This window comes from Symphalangus syndactylus, chromosome 5 (genome assembly GCF_028878055.3).
Source record: "Symphalangus syndactylus isolate Jambi chromosome 5, NHGRI_mSymSyn1-v2.1_pri, whole genome shotgun sequence".
Lineage (NCBI taxonomy): Eukaryota > Metazoa > Chordata > Mammalia > Primates > Hylobatidae > Symphalangus > Symphalangus syndactylus.
Window position 1 is genome coordinate 57,590,961 of NC_072427.2, and position 6,273 is coordinate 57,597,233.

Consider the following 6,273-nt stretch of genomic DNA (forward strand, 5'->3'; position numbering starts at 1 on the left):
GCTGGGACTACAGGCGCCCGCCACCACACTTGGCTAATTTTTTTGTATTTTTTAGTAGAGACGGGGTTTCACCGTGTTAGCCAGGATGGTCTCGATCTCCTGACCTCATGATCCGCCCGCCTCGGCTTCCCAAAGTGCTGGGATTACAGGCGTGAGCCACTGCGCCTGGCCCTGAGTTACTTCTTTTCATGCACTACCTAGCAATGTTTCAGTCAACAATGGACTACATATATATATATATATATCACTGTCTTCCACCTCCACATTCTGTCCTACTGGAAGGTCTTCAGGTGCAATAACACACAAGGAGCTATCATCTCCTATGATAACAAGGCTTTTTTCTGGAATAGCTCCCCACAGACCAGCACAAATATGTGATGTGAGTAATGCACTGTGCTACAGTGATGCTACTACGTCAACAACATCACTAGGCAATAGGAATATTCCAACTCCATTACAATCTTTTTTTTTTTTTTTTGAGACAGAGTCTCGCTCTGTCCCCCAGGCTGGAGTGCAGTGGCCTGATCTCGCCTCACTGCAAGCTCCGCCTCACTGCAAGCTCCGCCTCCCGGGTTCACGCCATTCTCCTGCCTCAGCTTCCCGAGTAGCAGGGACTACAGGCACCCGCCACCACGCTTGGCTAATTTTTTTGTATTTTTTAGTAGAGATGGGGTTTCACTATGTTAGCCAGGATGGTCTCGATCTCCTGACTTCGTGAGCCACCTGCCTTGGCCTCCCAAAGTGCTGGGATTACAGGTGTGAGCCACTGCGCCCGGCCCCAACTCCATTATAATCTTATGGGACCAGTAGATATAGATGATCCTGACCCTGCCTAGGCCTAGGCTAATGTGTGAGTTTGTATCTTCATTTGGTTTTGTTTGTTTGTTTTTGAGACAGGGTCTTGCTCTATTGCCCAGGCTGGAGTGCAGTGGTGCGATTTCAGCTCACTGCAACCTCTGCTCCCCAGGTTCAAGCAATCCTTCCACCTCAGCCTCCCAAGTAGCTGAGACTATAGGTGTGTGCCACTATGCCTGGCTATTTTTCATATTTTTTTGTAAAGGCGGGGTTTCGTCACGTTGTCCAGGCTGGTCTCAAACACCCGGACTCCAGCAATCCACCTGCCTCGGCCTCCCAATGTGCTGGGATTATAGGTGTGAGCCACCACGCCCAGCCATGTCTCGGTTTTTAACAATAAAGTTTAAAATGTAAAAAAAATAGAAAAAATCTTATCAAATATGGATAGAAAGAAAGTATTTTTGTACAGCTGTACAATGTGTTTGTGTTTTGAGCTGTTACTACGAGTCAAAAGTTAAAAAAATTTAAAAGCTGATGAAATTAAAAAGTTATAGTAAGCTAACATTATTACTGAAAGAAAAAATTTTATAAACTTAGTGTAGCCTGAGTATACGCTGTTTATAAAGTCTATAACAATGTACAGTAAGGTCCTAGGCCTTCACATTCACTCACCACTCACTGACTCACCCAGAGCAACTTCCAGTCCTGCAAGCTCCACTCATAAGTACCCTACGCAGGTAAAATTTTAAATCTGTGGCTGGTCGCAGTGGCTCACACCTGTAATTCCACCACTTTGGGAGGCCGAGGTGGGCGAATCACAAGGTCCAGAGATCAAGACCACCCTGGCCAACATGGTGAAACGCCATCTCTACTAAAAATACAAAAATTAGCTGGGCATGGTGGTGCACGCCTGTACTCCTAGCTACTCGGGAGGCTGAGGCCGAAGAATTGCTTGAACCCGGGAGACAGAGGTTGCAGTGAGCTGAGATTGCACCACTGCACTCCAGCCTGGTGACAGTGCAAGACTCCATCTCAAAAAAAAAAAAAAAGAGAAACAGAAAAAAATTTAAATGTTATATCATAAATTTTAAATCTCTTAAGATACATAAATACTTGCTATTGTGTTACAGTTGCCTACAGTATTCAGTACAGTAACCTGCTGTACAGGTTTGTAGCCTAGGAGCAATAGATTATATCACATAACTAGGTGTGTGTGTAGTCAGCTACACCATCTAGGTTGATGTAAATACACTCTATGATGTTTGCACAATGACAAAATTGCCTAACAATGCATTTCTCAGAAGGTATCCCTGTCACTAAGAGACACATGGCTATAGTTTCCAGGTGATACCTATGCCGTATTTGAATAGCAATGCTCTAGTTTAGAGCACCATTTAGGGAAAACCATTGGCCCGATATCTTAAGTTGGGCTGCCTGAAAAACAGGTACTGAGATGGGGATTTCCCCACAGGAGGCTTACTTGGGAAAGCTCTTGGAACAACACAAGTAAAGGAGTAAAAGAAACAGGATTGGGCAGCCTATGAAACAGTTGCCACCATCTCAGCTGCTCCTTCAGGAAGCTCTAGAGCTGGGAGGTCCTTCTGTTGTCTTGAGATATGGGGGCCAGGCCTATGAAACCCCACATTAACCAGGCACGGAATGTAGACTGCCCAGGGGAAGGCATTACCTGGGGTGAGGCAGGTCCTTTTCGTGGAGCAGCTCTCAGAGGGGGACTTTGCTGTGACTCATGAGGAACCAGCACTCCTGCAAGTGGGGCGAGTGAGCATCTCAGCCTGGAGGGGATCTAGGTGAAGCACCACAGTGTCTACCACTCTGGGGATAGCCCCAGTGACCTCAGGAAATCACTGTACTATTTTCCATCTTAGTCCACATTTAGGACAGAATATGATAGACATTTCTTCAAACATTTCTGTTTTACTAATAAATGGAGCAATGTGGCCGGGTGCGGTGGCTCATGCCTGTAATCCCAGCACTTTGGGAGGCCGAGGCGGGCGGATCACAAGGTCAGGAGATCGAGACCATCCTGGCTAACATGGTGAAATCCCATCTCTACTAAAAATATAAAAATTAGCCGGGCGTGGCGGCGTGCGCCTGTAGTCCCAGCTGCTGGGGAGGATGAGGCAGGAGAATGGCGTGAACACGGGAGGGGGAGCTTGCAGTGAGCCAAGATCACACCACTGCACTCCAGCCTGGGGGACAGAACGAGACTCCGTCTCAAATAAATAAATAAATAAATGGAACAATGTGTCTGTGGAATGTGCCAGGCCCTAGAGGCAGTGATTCTAGGAACAATCATTTTCGTTTCACAGAAAAAAAACTCTGACCTAATTTGAAAGTTGCACATATCATCTTATTTCAAGCAGGGATGCAGGTAAAAGGTTCAGGAAGGCCCTTTGGCAGACACTTTATGGATTGATTTCACAGAAATGAGAGCTAGGTGAGCTAACATCTAAGGAAAAGGATGTGTGCCATCTAGTGGCACTAAAAGCAAAAGTCCTTTTCATCGTCAGGGAACTCAGTGAGGTTTTCAGTAGTGTTTTCCTACTTTTAGAAGTAGGTGTGGGAGTTCACTAAATGAAATAAAATTACAATGTCTACAGCTGGATAGCTGTGTGGGGGTAACACATAAAATTGGATCCATTCTTTCTATACTGGATAAATTCCAAATTTAAGGACCGGCTGTGGTGGCTCATGCCTGTAATTCCAGCACTTTGGGAGGCAAAGGCAGGCAGATCACCTAAGGTCAGGAGTTCAAGACCAGCCTGGCCAATATGGTGAAACCTCGTCTCTACTAAAAATACAAAAATTAGCCGGGTATGGTGGCATGCACCTGTAGTCTCAGCTACTCAAGAGGCTGAGACAGGAGAATCATCTGAACCCGGGAGGTGAAGGTTGCAGTGAGCAGAGGTCGCATAACTGCACTCCAGCCTCAGAGATCTAATATTAAAAAATGAAAACATAGCAGTACTAGAAAATTAAGTACTAGAATTCACAAGAGTGAATACCTTTATAACCCAGAAGTGGGGAAAATAGTCGTATCTATGATCAGACTCCAGAAGCATTAAGGGAAGAGATTAACTATAATTTAAACAAACAAAAAAGCAAGGCAAAAAGTCTAAAAAATATATGCAGCTTATATCATGACGGGCTAATATATAAAAAGCTTCTAAAATATTTTTTAAAGACCATCCTGAAAGTAAGTAAAAGATGGACAATTTAAATAAAAAGAAGTACAAATAGCCCTTAATCAGGTGAAAAGATTGATATATTGCACTTTGTTTTCCATTTTAGGAGTTGCTTTTACATTTTATTTTATTTATTATTATTTTTTTAGATGGAGTCCCACTGTGTCGCCCAGGCTGAACTGCAGTGGCTGGATCTTGGCTCACTGCAACCTCCACCTCCCAGGTTCAAGCGATTCTCCTGTCTCAGCCTCCTGAGTAGCTGGGATTACAGGCATGCATCACCACACATGGCTAATTTTTGTATTTTTAGTAGACATGGGGTTTCACCATGTTGGCCAGGTTGGTCTCGAACTCCTGACCTCAGGTGATCCGCTCACCTCGGCCTCCCCATGTGCTAGGATTACAGGCATGAGCCACCACATTATTTTGGCCTTATTTTTTATTTAAAACATGTTACACATTTACAGGGTTCCAAGTTTATATATAAAACAAGATATATTCGGAGAGGTCTAGCTTCCATTCCTATCTTCTCCTTCACCTGTTCTTGATCTTCTCCTATTGTTTACCATTTTTATTAGATTTTGGTTTACCTTTCTATTGTTTATTTTTGAAAATATAAGTAAGTATCCGTTTGTATATGTATCTCTAACACCCCGTATACCAAAGGCAGCATACTATATGCACTCTTTTGTGCCTTGCTTTTTCACTTCACTTCACATCATAGTCATGTATCTTCCACATTACTTAACAGCTTCATACTTTGTCGTATGCATGCATCATTTGAAAAAATGTTCCACTTCATCGACGAAAAGATAAATACAAAACTATACTGAAGGCCGGGTGCAGTCGCTCACGACTGTAAACTCAGCACTTTGTGAGGCCGAGGTGAATGGATTGCTTGAGGTCAGGAGTTCGAGACCAGCCTGGCCAAAATGGCAAAACCCTGTCTCTACTAAAACTACAAAAATTAGCCAGGCTTGGTGGTGCTTGCCTGTGGTCCCAGCTACTCAGGAGGTTGAGGCAGGAGAATCGCTTGAACCTGGGAGGCAGAAGTTGCAGTGAGCCAAGATGGAGCCACTGAACTCCAGCCTGGGCAACAGAGTGAGACTCCGTCTCAAAAAAAAAAAACAAAAAAAAAAACTGTACTTTGATAACATTTCCCACATATCGATTTAGCAAACAACTAGGAGTTTGACAATTCACTCTATTGGAGAGGCTGCAGAGAAACAGGAAATGCTGCTGGTGTGAATACAAAATTGCACAACCCCTATGAAGGGGAATTTGGCAGTATTAAACAAAATAACGGCTGGGCGCGGTGGCTCACGCTTGTAATCCCAGCCCTTTGGGAGGCCGAGGCGGGCGGATCATGAGGTCAGGATATCGAGACCACGGTGAAACCCCGTCTCTACTAAAAATACAAAAAATTAGCTGGGCGTGGTGGCGGGCGCCTGTAGTCCCAGCTACTCGGAGAGGCTGAGGCAGGAGAATGATGTGAACCCGGGAGGCGGAGCTTGCAGTGAGCCGAGATCGCGCCACTGCACTCCAGCCTGGGCAACAGAGTGAGACTCCGTCTCAAAAAAAAAAAACCAAAATAACATGTTCTTTTACCCTTTGACCTAACAATCCCATTTACAGAAATCTATGCTAAAGACCCACTGGCAAAAGCATGTTATATATGCACAAGGAAACTTTTGTATAGCAAAAGACTGGGAATAGTCCACATATCCACCAGTAGGGGCCTGCCTAAATAAACTACGGTACATCCATATATAACCAAAAAGAATAATTATGTCCAGTTCATTTAAAACACAATATCTTGACTGTACATCCCTAGTTGGATACAATTTTAGAAAAAAGGAAGTACATGCAAAGTTAAACTTCATCTATCTGTCTAATGTTAGCAATATCACTATTGTTATTTTTATTCTTTATCCTGTTATTGCTATTATTGTTATTGTTTTTATATACCTGTGAATATAGGTAGATGAAGCAAATAACCATTATGTTAATATTAATATTTGTTAATATTAATAATTAATAATTAAGGCAATGAAAAGAACCAATATTTACATTGCCTCCTTGTGTGTAGGAAAAAAGAACCAATATTTTCATCTTAAGAGAAAAGAGACAATAAACAAAAAGAGCTCAGCTTTAAAAAAGGATTACGACGTAGAAAAAGAGACAACACTCAAGATTGTCATGGGTCTTTAAGAAAAGGAAATTTGAGACGGCTAACGTTTGGGGAAGAGATGTGGCTAAAGACAGCGTAAGC